Raw genomic sequence first — 15,551 nt, 5'->3', positions numbered from 1 at the left:
TATTGAATAAACAGGAAGAACTGGTAAAATCTCACTCAGATGTTGCTATGATGTGATGAGTTATCATTACGGTCTATTATTTATGTCCCAGAAGAGAGTAAATCAGAACATCTTTGTGCCTATCCAGAAGTCATCCAGTCATGCACACAGAGCTTGTCTAAGATTGTGAACAAACACCTCTGTATCACCTCTCTACCTCCAAGTGAACTCTGTCAGTGAGGAATCTGAAACTGCTCAGACACATAAAGAAAATCTCCCCTCTGGCAGGGTGCTGAAAATCAATGGTTGATATCTGAAGTTGCTTAACATTGTCTTAGATAAAGAATGAGCATACAGTACACTAAACTTTTATTTGGCTTCTTACTTTCAGTATCCTAAAACATCCAGTTTTAGTAGTTTGTTTTCTTTATGAAGTATCACAGTGGGACCTTCTCCAGAGAAAGAAGTCACCCCTAATTTGGGCAGTCCTAAGATTATGCAAAATTGCATCATCATTAGCAATCATATTACTTTGCATTGTAATTATTTGGTTACTTAACCTCTTTTTCCACCAGCCTGGAACCAACTCAAAAGAGTTTTATCCTAATGGATCTCCATGTTGTGTTTGATGTAGTATTTAGTACATGGATAGCACACAATATAAACTTCCTAAAAGAATACACAAAGCGACGGGGTGCCTGGGTGGCGCAGCGGTTAAGCGTCTGCCTTCGGCTCAGGGCGTGATCCCGGCGTTCTGGGATGGAGCCCCACATCAGGCTCCTCCGCTATGAGCCTGCTTCTTCCTCTCCCACTCCCCCTGCTTGTGTTCCCTCTCTCGCTGGCTGTCTCTATCTCTGTCAAATAAATAAATAAAATCTTAAAAAAAAAAAAAAAGAATACACAAAGTGAGGTTCGTTACATCTGTGAATGACATAAAGCTGGAGAAATGGACAGTTTAAGCACTGAGTTACAAGATCAGTGATCCAAATTAGCTCTGAAATCAAGCTAAACTCTAGTAAATGATGTTTTCAAATCTTCTCGGCAGACGTTTTGATAATGTACCCAAATACAGGTCAAAAGAAAATTGACCAAACTATAATTCCTTAAGAAAACTCTCATGTATTCTAGTTCGCAGCAAGCTCAAATTAAGCCCATGTGAAATGGCCTCTTGGGGAATTAATGCAGGACTCGGGTGGTGCCCCAGATGCCAACCCATCGTCACCTCTAGTACCTGCACATCAGGCCACAGGGAAAGTGAAGCTCTTCCCATGTTTTAACAGGAAAAGAACATTTTTAGCTCTATGAAGGAAAAGACTGGCTATTGAAAAGATCTAGCTATAACATAGAAGCAAAGGGCAAAGAAAATACAGAGGAACCGCAGAAAGTCCCAGAGGGAAGCAAAAAATGAGAGGGAGATGCAGCTGCACCAATTTAAAAATAGAAACAAGAGCTCTCTGCTCAGAAAATAACTGCCTCCTGATGGAGCTAGAATCTCTCTGAAAAGCAACATTCCAAAATCTTCCAAGGGTTCTCAGAATTAGCACGGCCTTGTGAAGACGAAAAGAATTACAGATTAATTACAAAACTGTATTTTAGAAAGCTGGACAAGCAAACGATGACATGGGACCAGTAAAATAAACCTCTGTCAAATCTCTGGAGGGGGTTGAGCTGTGCTTGAATCAAACCATTAAAAGAAACACCTTCCTGGAAAGGAAACTTGCTATGGAGCAGACTCTCCTGGGATCTGATCAGCAGATGAAGGATGAAGCTAAGGATTTGCGGGAGAAATGAACAGCACGGTGGAAGCAGGAGAAGCCTAGAACTCCCATTCCCAGCTCTGCGGAAGCTAAGGGGCTGGACATACCCAGCGGAGCCCAAAGCGGTGGCTCCGTAGAGCTCAGTGAGGAGGACCTGGCACTGGTCTAACTTATCGAGGAAATCAGGATGACTGGTCCATCTTTCAACACGTCCTCCACCCTCCAAAGTCTCTAGCCTCAATGTCTTAACTCAATCTCAAAGTGAATTTACTGTTGTAAATAGGGCATCCTGACAGGCCTATTTATGTAAGTCCCCAAACTGGGCAAGTATTCTGGCATTATAATGGGAAAGTGGGAACCGAAATGGCAGTGACCAATAACCTGGCAGTTTCCACGCACTTTTGAACCATGGGAAATGCTTGAAATTTGGGACGCTGCCTTTAAGAATTTCCTCACCATCACTGCCATCACCACAGAATGCAGTCAAGATGTTGCTTTAAGGAAACCAGAAAGCCCTTGTTTGGTCTGCCCATTCAATTAGTTCATGCATGTCCTTGTATCACGGAGCTCTCAACAGCTGGAGTTGCAGACAAAACCTTTAATGCTTTATGACATTAAGGATTGACATTTTCAACTATTTACAGAATCTGAGTGTCAATCAAGCAGACTAATTTTTTTCTAAAATGTACCTCAATGCCTAGCTAGAGATTGATTAATCTGCCTCATATTGGGCTATTTAGGGGTGCTAGTCTCCAACTTCTGGTTGCAGGTGAAGGTAAATTTCATCTTGACCAAGTCCAACAAAAGATATTTTATTCTGTAGATGCTTCCTGGAAATTAGACTGTCTGACTGTCCTGTGTGTTGCTGACTTCCTTTTCTGGCCTAAGAGGACCCTCTATCAGGGCAGACTGGCCTTAGTAACATGGTCCCTGATAATAGGACTTTATTCAAAACCTTATTGAATTGATAGAAACATCCCTTAAAGAAGATTCACATGTGAAGATAGTTGCTGGAAGCTTATTTTTCAAGAGGAAAAATAATACTGGATATCAAACAATCTATAGTCGATCAACTAATCATTGCTTGTTATAAATGGATATTTTAAACTGGAGAAAAGAACGCACTAATTTCAGGGCATTATTCCCAGCTTAATAACTTTCCTTTCATTACTAAGTTATTTTTAAAAGAAAAGAAAATGCATCTTTGATTTGGAAATATACCTTTTATGTACCATTGATTTTCAGTAGAAGAAATAAGGCAAAGTGTCTGCCTTCTTAACCTAAGAGATTTTCTTAATCTGCATCAAAAAGACAGGCCTTTATAGTTTTAACAACAACAACAACAAGGAAGAGAAAGTAATGTTCAAATATATTTCCAGCTGAGTGATAACCCTGTGATGATGTTTAATAGAACAATACATATTTATATTTTGATGTTGTTTCATCTCACGTGGCAGTAAAGCGCTGTTTCGGCTTCTGTTTTTTATTTAACTATGTCACTAATATAAAAAATCCATCATATTTTAAAAAATTTTTCCATTCAAGTAGGCTTTTTAGTAACATATTTTGGAGAAGCGTATATACTGCCAAAGGTATTTTAGCATTTGATCATTTAATTGAGTCTTCTATGTTTCCATTATAGATAGTAACTGTCCATATTTCCATTCTCTCAAATCTGTCTTATTCCATAGAGTTGTTACATGGAATAAAGTTTGTTTTGAACGGTAGGAAAAAAATAAACTCAGACAAGTTTAGAGACTACAGATTATCTATTTGTTGTTGTTCTGTCTGTACATGCTGAAGAAATGGAAGATTCTAAAGAAAAATCCCAAACTCCACGGCATGGCTTCCAAACAGGGCCAGGATGAGGGTGAGGCCAGAGAAGCACCAAGGGTACAAAATTTAAGGAGATGCAGATGGGCCTTTTGTGATCTGATCTTTTCCAGTCGCACCTTTCAGTATCCATGCCTTGCCTCCAGTACCCCAGGTCTACTGAAACACTGACTGGTTTTTAAATGTACTAAGCTCACAATAGTCTCTCAGAAACACCCTTCCTTCTTTGTCCGTCTAAAATTACCCTCCTTACAGCCGTCCAATATGGGGAGGATTTCTGGAAAACCCTTCATCTGCACAAAATTGAATTAAGTCCTTATTACCCTTAGTGTAATATTTATCACACAGTATGCATAGTTTTCTTTTTCACATCTAATTTTATTGAAGTATAATTTGCATTAAATAAGAGCACCTATACTATGTTAAGCATAGTACATCTCTCCATTGATGTAGCTATTTCATTTCTCTCAACAATTTTATGTCACTTTTAGTGTACAATTCTTATACATATTTAATTAGCTTCTCTCCTAGGTATTACATGTTTTTGATATCAATTTGACATTGACACATTTACATAGCAGTTTAATTTTTAATTTTTCCTTGCTAGTATAGAGAAATACAGTTCATTTTTCTATATTGATTTTGTATTCCGTGGTCTTGCTAAATTCACTTATAGTTCTAGCAGGTTTTTTGTAGATTCTTAGGCTCTTCTACATACGTAATCATGTCATATGCAAGTACACATTAACCATACAGATTTTCCAATTGATATACCTTATATTTCTTTTACTTACCTTATTACCCTGGCTGGGAACGCCAGTAAAATGCTGAAAAGCAATGCTGAGAGTGGAGATCTTAATCTTTTTTCCCAAACTTAGAGCCACTAAATGTGATGTTAGGTGAAGGATTTTGTAGATGCTCTTTTACTGTGTAAGGAAGTTCCTACCCATTTCTACTATCTTGAAAGCTTTTATCATGACTTGATATTGTTTTGTCAAGTCCTTTTTCTGCATCTAATGAGATTATCATAAAGTTTTTCCTTAGATTTTACTAATATGGTAAATTATTGACTGATTTTCGAATTATAAATCAATTTTGTACTCCAGAGGTAAATTTCATTTGGTCATGATGTAATGTACTTATTATATATTACTGGATTTGATTTTTCTGGGTGGACATTATATCTTTCCTAAAAGTTTGTCTAGAATTCAGAAGTGAAGTTATCTTGGACTGGGCTTTTCTTCATGGGAAAGTGTTTAATATAAAACTCAATTTATTTCTTAGTTATATGGCTGTGCAAATTTTATTTCTTTTGGAAGCAATTTTTTGTGATATGTGCCTTGCAAGGATTTCATCTATTATAACTACTTTCGTGCCAAATTTATCGACATATTATTTATATCATAATATTCCTTCATTATCCTTCTCATGTCTGTAGAACCTGTAAAGATATACTTTCTTCATTATCGACATTGGTAATTTATATCATTTTCTTCTTTTCTGTTCACGTAGCTTGACTGTTTTCAATTTTATTGATGTTGACAAAGAAAACCCTTTGATTTAATTGGTTTTCTCTACTTCATTTCCATTTTTTCTTTCATTGTTTTCTGTTCTTATTATTGCCTCCTACTTAATACCTTCTACTTTTTAAAATTATTTTTACTTTATTTATTTATTTGTTTTTGTTTGTTTATTCCTATTACTTTTCTTATTATCACTTACTTTAGGTTAATTTATTTTTCTTTTGGTACCACTTATGAAAGAAACTTAGATAATGTGTTTTAGACATATTTTATTATTTTCTAAAATAAAAATTTAGAGTTGCAATTTCCCTCTGTATCATGCTTTAGTTGCATCACCCAAATTTTGATATATTATATTTCCAGAGTCATTCATTAAAAAAAATATTTTCTAAATCTTCATGTAATTTTGACTTGACCCATGGGTATTTTGACCTATTAGGTCTAGTTGGTTAATATCTATTGATTTGTGTATTTGTTCTATCAGTTACCAAAAGAGGATTGTGGAGATTTATAAATATAATTGTTGATTTATCTTTCAGTTTTGTCAATCTTTGTTTCATATATATTAGACTATTTGATATTATCTCACACATCACCAAAATCTTTCATTTCCTTTTCAGCTTTTTTCTCTGTGTCTTTCAGTTTGAATAGTTTCTACTAATACATCTCCAAGATCACTGAACTTTTCTTCTGCAGCTTCCAATATGTGTTTTACACCACCCATTAAAATTTTCATTTCATATTTTTCATCTTCAATTCTAAAATAAGCAGTTCTTTTATATATATATTTTTTTCATTTGTAGCTTCATTACATTTATGTCTCTCTTTAAATCCTTCAACACATTTATAATCGCTATTTTAAAGTTATTGACAATCCTATAATCTTTGTCATTTCTGGGTCTTTTTCTATTAACTAATTTTTCTCCTTGTGATGGGTCTCATTTTCCTGCTTTTCATAATGTTTAATTGAATTTTAGGCAATATAAAACTTACATGATTGGTTGTTTTAATGATTTTCTGTAAAGAATGTTGTATTTCATTCTATTGGGCAATCAAGTAACTTGTGAGTTGGCTTAATTCTTTAGGGACCTGTTTGTAAGTTTTGCTAGGATAAGTCGAAAGAGGATTTTTCTCTAAGCCATTCGCTATCCGTACTAAGTCTCCCATGTGTTCAGTGACATCCCTTCACTTTGCCTGACTGAGACTCAAATGTGTCACAGCAGTTTGTGAGCTCTGGTTATAACTCAGTGGGAGTTTTCTTTTGCTCCACCTCATGGCGTTTAACCCTAAACATGTGCAGTTTGTAGTCAGTCAAAAACTCAAATAAATCTCCACATATATATCTAGGACTCTTTTTCTATGTAGATCCCAGATTTCAACCACCTTAGTCTCCTCAAACTCTGATCTTCATCATGTCTGGGTTTCCCTTTCTCTACCACGGTCCTCTGGAGGCTTTAGAAGACAAACTACTCCTTGTCTCTCTTCCGGATTCTAGAAGCTTACCACATTCCCTAATTTATTCCATAGCCACATGCATTAGCACATTCCTTAACTCATGGCCACATTACTCAGTCTCTGCTTCTGTTATCACATCACTGATCCTCCTACCTTACTCTTAAAAGTACACAATGTTTGAATTAAATCTACCCAGATAATCCAGGATAATCTCCCCATCTCAAGAATCTCAGTCATGTGTGCCAAGTCCTTTTTGCCATATAAAGTAATATATTCACAGTTTCAATAGTTAAGACTTCAGCATCTTTAGAAGGCTATTATTCAGCCTATCACATTTGGTGATTTGTTTAACAATTACAAAGAATACATTCACATGAATATTTTGAATTTATTTTTTTGGGAAGTGGTAAGGATTTTAGATTTTGTAATTAAGCTGGAAGGAGGGGACTTTATTAATCGTCCTCCATGGAATTAGGCTAACAGATAGAAAAGACAGTGTAATTGTGACGGTTCTCCAGACAAACAGATGCAGAAAGACAGAGAGACAGAGGTACTTGATATTTATTTTAAGAAGCTAGTCCACATGATTGTGGGGGCTGACAAATCTGAAAAATCTGCAGGGCAGGGCAACAGGCTGGAAATTTCTGGCAAGAGTCGATGTTGCAGTCTTGAGCCAAAAGCAGTCTGAAGGCAGAATTCCTTCCTCCTCTGGGCATCTCAGTCATTTTTCTTAAGACCTCTAACTGATTAGATGAGACCCACCAATTTACTCCAAGTCTACTGATTTAAGTGTTCACATCTTAAAGAATACTTTCACAGTAACATCTAGACTGGTGTTTAACCAAACAGCTAGACATCATTGACTAGCCATGCTGAGATAAAATTAACAGTCACAGACAGCATAGTGTCCGTCCTTCCACCCAGTCACCTGTGCAGAGGATTTGCTATAGGCAGACTAGGGCATGCCTCTGACATAGAGGCTTTAAAGTGAATATGAAATCATTTTGACACCTCAGCATTTAAAGGCTCAGAAAACATTGGAATTTAAATCTTGGTGTGGACTTGCAAATTCTTATGTTAAGAAGAGCCTTTTTAGGGGTGCCAGGGTGGCTCAGTCGTTGGGCGTCTGCCTTCGGCTCAGGGCATGATCCCAGCATTATGGGATCGAGCCCCACATCAGGCCTCTCCGCTGGAAGCCTGCTTCTTCCTCTCCCACTCCCCCTGCTTGTGTTCCCTCTCTCACTGGCTGTCTCTGTCAGGTAAATAAATAAAATCTTTGGAAAAAAAAAAAAAAAAAAGAAGAGCCTTTTTAAATAGGTTATCCGGCAGAAAATTTCAATGAGAAGGAGCCTATGTATGAGATAAGCCTGTGCTGGGGCGTCTGGGGTGGCTCAGTCGTTAAGGGTCCAGCTTCGGCTCAGGGCGTGATCCCGGAGTCCTAGGATCAAGCCCCACATCAGGCTCCTCTGCTGGGAGCCTGCTTCTTCCTCTCCCACTCCCCCTGCTTGTGTTCCCTCTCTTGCTGGCTGTCTCTCTCTCTGTCAAATAAATAAATAAAATCTTAAAAAAAAAAAAAAAAAAAAAAGCCTGTGCTGAGAGGCTGGTTCCTGAACACATGAGAAACACTCCCTGAGAACGTCAGTATCCTAAGGGAGATTTGCAAATTGCTGGGTGTCCTTCGCAAATTAGGAGAAATTATGTCAAAGTTCATATTATAAATCTTAAAATGATCCAATCTGTATCTTAAAGGGGGAAACACCCAAGAAAATTCAAGTTACAGTTATCTGTCCTTCCATTAAGAAGAAAGCTACTGGAATGGGAAGTGTTCTTTCCTCACCACTGTATCTTGAGTGGTAATCAATAAAGATTTGTTGAAGAATCAGTCAGTGAATAAGTAAGAAGAGAATTGGGTAAAAGAGAAGTGAATGAAAATAACAAAATTTCTTTTAAATAGTGAGAAATTGGTAGGTAATTTTATTACCTGCTGCATTCAGGTCTACTCTCCTATTTCCCCACTTCCCACCCATTCAGTCCTACAAGATGCCAGGAAACACATGGAAACTGACACCACACATGAAGCAACATAGTGTTAGAATTCTTGGACTTGAATATAAAGCAATTAATACCCATGTCAAATTCTAACACATCAGTATGTCTGTTTGCAAAGGATAGTGGACAGATTCTAGTTATTCTCTCCCACTATGCATAGAAACTACACACCCACTGTAGAGACCAGTGACCTCACATGCATGTCATTTTGATGGCTTCTTTTCAAATAATAACAGGTGTTTTGTTTTTAAGCACAATAAAATAATCAGCTACATATACTACATATATACATTACATACACTACATTATTGGTATGTATTCACCCTTCAACCAGAAAAGACTACTTAAAAATATAAGCGCTATAATTTTCATAAGGTTGCCACCCAAACCAGTTTGGAGTAGATAAGGTGATGAGCCTTTCAAGGGAGAAACTGCGCAGAAGGAAGTAAAGTGATCTTACATCTATGTTCCTGGGGATAACATAAATTCAAAGGACTGGAGAAAGAGAGAAGGTGCAGAGAAGAGGAATAGGACAGGAAAAGAACCAGGAAAGTAGATATAAACAAGAATAGGAAAGGAGAGAGTTTCGAGAAGTGAGAGAAAGAAATAGAAAGTGCTAAATGCTGCAGAGAGATAAGGCAGGATGATAAAGAAAAAATACCAGCAGATGAAGTAGTGTCCTTGAGAAGATGGCAGGAGAATGCTGTAAGACAGCTGGCAAGTCACGGGAGGGAAAAAGTAAAGGAAGTTTGGAAAATCAATCTGAAAGTGCCACTGAGGCAGGAAATTGATAGAGAAGGAAAACTCATATTGGTAACTTTTGTTTTCTTGATAGAGTATGAATAGGGATTGTTTATGAATTAATAGCAAGGTGGTGGGAAGGCAGCTTGAAAAGAATTATGAAAATTTGAAATCATCCTTATGGTACCTAGATTTTAGAGTCCTTAGTAGTGCTTAAAATCACTGTGATTTTTTTTTCTCATAGCACCTAGAGTAGGCGCCTACTGTATACACCAAGAAAACACATTGCCCTAAGGTTGGTGTTTCGCCAGGCCAGTGAGTCTCACAAGGAAAAGGGGTTGAAATGATAGCCCATGCATGTTCTCCCAGCCTTTCTAGAAAGAGGAAGTAAGCGTATGCAGTGGCTTCTAGTGAGACAAAGCCTGAAAAGAAGTCTTTGTGTTTCAAGTACTAAAAGTCAGGGAGGACCTCACTCATGATGAAGCTGAAATGGGAGATAGAAGAAACACCAGTCAATACCATAGAAAACTTTCATCATAATCATGAAGATAATAAGCAGAAAGTGGGGGGCGCCTGGGTGGCTCATTCGTTAAGCGTCTGCCTTCAGCTCAGGGCGAGATCCCGGAGTTCTGGGATCGAGCCCCACGTCAGGCTCTTCTGCTGGGAGCCTGCTTCTTCCTCTCCCACTCCCCCTGCTCGTGTTCCCTCTCTCACTGGCTGTCTCTCTCTCTGTCAAATAAATAAAATAAATCTTAAAAAAAAAAAAAAAAAAGCAGAAAGTGGCCTGATCAGGTTTGCATATTTGAAATGGTCATTCTGGCCATAGTGTGAAGGGGGTAGAGCAGGTTGGTCAAAATGAATGGACGATAGACCAATTAAGAAGCTATGGCGATTATTTCAGCTAGAGGTGAATGTGACTTAGAAAAGGTGGTGATGGAGAGAGGACTGGATACTTGGGAGATAATTTTGAAGCAAAACCAACAGTCTTGTTGCTAAATTGAACATCCCACAGTAATACCCGTTTGTTGGGGTAGGCAGGTTGATGATCACTGCATCTGCAAATATGGACTCCATAGTCACATTTACATGTTAACAAAGTACAACCAACAAACCACCGTGTGAATTTTTCCCAACGTTAAGAAGAAATAAAATGCTCATAATGAGGAAAACTACTCCTGATTTTTGAAATTGGTATCAGAGTGTTATTTGAATTTGACAGCAAAATTCACAGATTATGTAGCTTGCTCTGCTTTGTCATTGAGTCTGCAAGCTAGTGAACAATGTCACCATTTATTCTAGAAGGAATAAGCACCCAACCAAATCAGAGAGCTGAGTAACGGCTCTCAGTAATATTCTCATCAGAACTCATTCTGGCATCAAACTAAGTTCCCCAGACAAATTACCAAGTTTTATACATAAATTTTTCTTCTCCATATTCCCCTCAGCCAAAGCTTTACCCTAACTTACTTTAAATTTTTTTCCTGTTTTTCTTCTCTCCCATAAAATAAATGCCAGTACTTTCACCTCAAAGTGCCTTCTCCATTTTATTGTCTTATAACAAATTTTCCTCAGTCTCCAATAGCATATTTTGTACTGAGAATGAAGTTGGAAAAAAACACCATTAGATTTTAAGCTCTTTGGGAGGATTTTTTCTTCTTTTCTCCAAAATACCCCTAGAACCTATGAGAGTGCCTAGGATACAATCAGTGTTTAATAAATACTCGTTGAATAGGTCATAAAGACACGAATGAATAAATGAGTGAAGGAAAGAAGGAAGGAAGTTAGCTTAAATGTTTCTCAGATCCACCTTCTTCAATCCTCCAGAATAGGTCATGTTCCTGAAAGAAACCAGCATACATCACCCCAAAATATGCCACTTCAGCATATTGATTATTTCGAATCAAAGACACTTAAGAAACAGCAGGTGCAAGAAGAATGCTCTAACCCTGCTTTTTCTTTCTAAAAGCAGGAGATAAAACTCCTTTGTGAAAGGTCCTCTCCCCATGTGGAAGGAAGGAAGACATTCTTATCACAGGGAATTTGGGGTTGAGAAATCTTAACAAACAAACCCTGTTAAACTCACCGTTATCTTCCTAGTTACTTCTTCACCATTTACTGCCTCGGCCCCAACCCCTATGTCTTGTCAATTCTTCACAAATTTATCATTATTTTGTCTAAAAGGTATAAAAGCTTCCTGTTCCAGTCACTTCTCTGGATTTTCATTCTCTTATGAAGGCTCCCATGTATATGTAATAATTTAATAAAATTTTCATGCTTTTTTTCCTGTTAATCTCTTATTTTTAGGCCCAGCCAGAGACCCAAAGACAGTAGAATAGGATTTTCCTCCCCCACATTCCGTATAGATCATTCTTTTTAAGTCCCCGTTCTTCTTCTTCCTGGCACTATTCACAATTGTAATTAAGCAATTAAGTGGGTAATTGGCTATTTAACTCCTGTTCTCCAACATGGTCTAAGCTCCATGACAGCAGAGATCATGCTGTCTTATTCACAGCTAGCTCCCTTGTGCCTAATACAGAGCCTGGCATGCAGAAGTAGAGCAATGAATATTGTTTGCCAAGTGAAAAAATGATAAAAGAAAATAATCAGGAGATATGAAAACTCTTAGGTAAAGGAAGGAATTTGCAGCTGCAGACTCACCGGGATTTTGCAGTCAAGGGAATGGAGGCCCAGAAAAGTTAAGTGACTTGCTCACTGTTTCATAGCTAATAAGTAGTCAGGGCTGTATTTCAATCCCAGTTCTCTCCAACTCCATCGCTTGTGCTTTGAAATGGAAACACTGTGCCATGCTGCACCATTTGTGCAATGATATATTCATTTAAAGCACCAGAGATCACATTTTAGTAAGAAAAAGAGTTTGTAGTATGAGATGAATCAATCAGCCATATGGAAGGAAGAAAAAAAGAACAGACTGAAAGCTTCCTTTCACTTTGTACAATATGAATTGTCACAGGAATCAAATTTGGCACTTTACTGTAAAGCAGAGAAAAAAATGATCCCACGTCAGATGTAAAGTGTGACTTGCATTTTGCCTGTGTTTTTGAAACTCTGAAGAGGCTACCAAAAGACTTGTGGAGTTGAGGGCATGATGTTTTGATGATAAGCTTTTTATGCACTTATCCCCAGGCAGCGAGATGAAGACCTGAAAAATTAAAGCTGACCTCAGACATAATGAATACATTAAACAATGGAGCGGCTGATCAGGGTCAGGCAGCCTTCTTGAAGCAGAGTGGATGTGTCTCAGGACTTGGAGTCTCCAGACGGAGGCAGGGCAAGGAAACGGCCTATCGGGCCATAAAACATTTACATCTGTTCTTCTTCTGTCACTTGTGTTTGAGGTTGTTTCCCTCGCCTTCAGCAACATCCCAGCTTCACAACCAGATTCTTCTGCCTGCTAATTGGAACGGAGGTCGAACGGCAGCAATCAAGTCTCCACCTGCGACTGGCATCTAATTCTAACAATATCAAGTAGATAATGGAGTTCCTGGACCACTACTGATTAACTCTCTCTCACCTGCCACAGCCGGGTCCCCCGGATTGTCGCTTCACATATGGCCCTGCCGTACACTCTTTGCCACTCTAGAATCTCAAGTCCCGACCTTTGATAGGTCCTTATCACAGAATTTGAAAGCCTTTTAGAGATCACCAGGTGCAACACATGAAATAGTCATCTTGAAAATATTTATCTTAAAGATTCATCTAGCCTGTGTTGCAAGCCTGTGATGGGGAGCCACTGCCTCCCGAAGCAGCTTCATCCCACTGGTGAACAGATCAAATCATGAGAAAAATGTTCCATCATTAAATCAAAATGGACTTTCTTGTAACTTCCTCTCCAAGTGGCTTCCTCTGCTCTCCAGAATTGCAAAACTTCTTTATCCGCATTGTAGGCCATGCTGCAAAAAATATGGCATATTGAAAATAGCTCTGGAGTCTTACAAACTTGGACTCAAATGCTACTTCTGGAGCTTAGTAACCATTTATTTTTCCCCAAGTAATGTTTCTTCCCTGATGTAATGGAGATAGTACCTCATAGAATTGCTGTGAGAATTAAATGAGTTAAATGTTGCTCAGAGCCAAGGGGAAGAGTCCAGAGCACAGACTCTCAGAACCAGCTGGCTTGTTTTGAAACTTGGCCCCAGCCCTTAACAGCTGTATGACCTTGGACAGGTAACTTAAACTCTCTGGTCTCATTTCCTTCATCTGTATAGTATCTATAAGGAAGATAATATTACCCATCTGCAGGCTACTTCTATCCAGGAATATCATTGTCCCCTAGGACCTTGGATCTTTCTACTGGATCCTCTCCATTGGGTCCAGAGATAATGATCAATCAGAAGAGTGGAAACGCCACCATGGTCTAGAGCGGTCACCCATCTCTTCCTCTCACATCCCATTGGCTAGAACTAGTCATGTGTCACATCTGAACCTGAAAGGCCCAGAAAGTGAAGGCTAGTGCTTTTCCAGGAGGAAGAGGAAGTGGGTTTGTTGAGAATATTGTAATGTCTTGGCCACAAATTCCAAGAAGAGTGCTTAATATATATTGCTTCTTAAGTGTGGGCTATCATTATTACCATACCATGTAACAGTAATTATGATTATTAAGAGCCCTTCATATTTAAAATATGATCCCACTTGCTGGCCTAAGCATTATTACTTTTTCTAATGATTCCTCATATTATCATGGTTAAGGGTCTTTCATTGGCTCTTAGACTTCATAGTGTCACCATCGTTCTGGAACCCGAGTAATGCAGAACGCACACCTCTTAGCTCATAACGTGCACACAATATGAACACAAATCAACTAGTCCCATTTTGCATTCCTTTATTTTTCTTCATCTCATGATTTCCCTGGATCTGTGCCTTGCATATACTTTAATTCAGACTTCACTCCAGGACATACTATTGATCAGGGATTTTTAAACTTGAATTTTAACTCATGGGTGGGACAAGAAAATTCCAGGAGGTCTAAACCTGCATTTTTAGAATAGAATAGAAAAAGTATAGAGTTGCTCTTAGGTTTAAATGAGTCTATATATGTAAAGCATTTCGAATACTAATTTTTAAAGTTAGAGAAAAACTTGAAGAGGAAGAACATTCTCACACAAACTACAATATAGATGAGCCTTGAAGACGTTGTGTTATGTGAAATGAGCCATTCACAGAAGGACAACTACTGTATGATTCCACTTGCATGAGGTACTTCAGCAGCCAAGTTCACAGAGATAGAAAGTAGAAGGGTAGTTGCCAGGGTCTCGGCGATGGGGATGTGGGAGCTACTCTTCCATGGGTACAATGTTTCAGCTCGGAAAGATGAAAAAAGTTCTAGAAGTGGATTGCGGCAGTGCTTACACAATAATGTAAAGGTATGTAATATTACTGAACTGTGCACTTAAAAATGGTTCACATAGTGTGTATTCTGTTACATATCATTATCATAAGAAAAAGATTAGAAAGTATGAGTACCTTACACTTCAATGAGGTAGGTATTGTTTTATAAAACATTTATTTCATATATATGTGTACTTAGTCATGAAGTAAGTGTACATCTTACTGTAGGTCAAGGTTTAAAAAAAAAAGCCAGTGTCCCAGAAAATAATCATTTAAACAACAAAGCATATACACTATTTTTTCTAAGCAGATTCGTCCCTGTTAAATGGAGGTCCCTAACAATTGTTGCTTTTGAAGTCCCAGAAATATTTGCAGCGGTGTATATAAACACACACACACATGTGCACACACATGTACATGCACATACACGTGTATGCACACACACACAGCACATCACCTTTCACTCATTTAAATTATGCCATGTTCTCACATCCCTCCCTTTTCTCCTGCTCATTTCTTTTGATCCTTTAAAGGTCAAGTTGAACATTCTTCTTCAGGGAACACTCCTTGACCCCACCCCTGACCCTGCTTAAAGAAAAATGTATTTCTCTATCACAACATTTATTATTCTATTTTCAATGCTTGTTTAATTTTCTGTCTCCCTCACTCAATGATAATCTCTAAGAAGAATGTGTTTATCTTGCTCACTGCTGAATCTTCAGGATTTAGCACAATGCCTGGCACACTATTAAGTGTTTAGTAATTATTAATGAATGAATGAATAATGATTGAAAATGGAGATAGAGCTACCTTACTTACAAACTCAAACTAAAATATGTAACGTTCTTTCTGATAACTCAAATAAATA

This window comes from Ursus arctos, unplaced genomic scaffold (genome assembly GCF_023065955.2).
Source record: "Ursus arctos isolate Adak ecotype North America unplaced genomic scaffold, UrsArc2.0 scaffold_12, whole genome shotgun sequence".
NCBI classification, from domain to species: Eukaryota; Metazoa; Chordata; class Mammalia; order Carnivora; family Ursidae; genus Ursus; species Ursus arctos.
Note: the sequence above shows the minus strand (reverse complement) of the source record.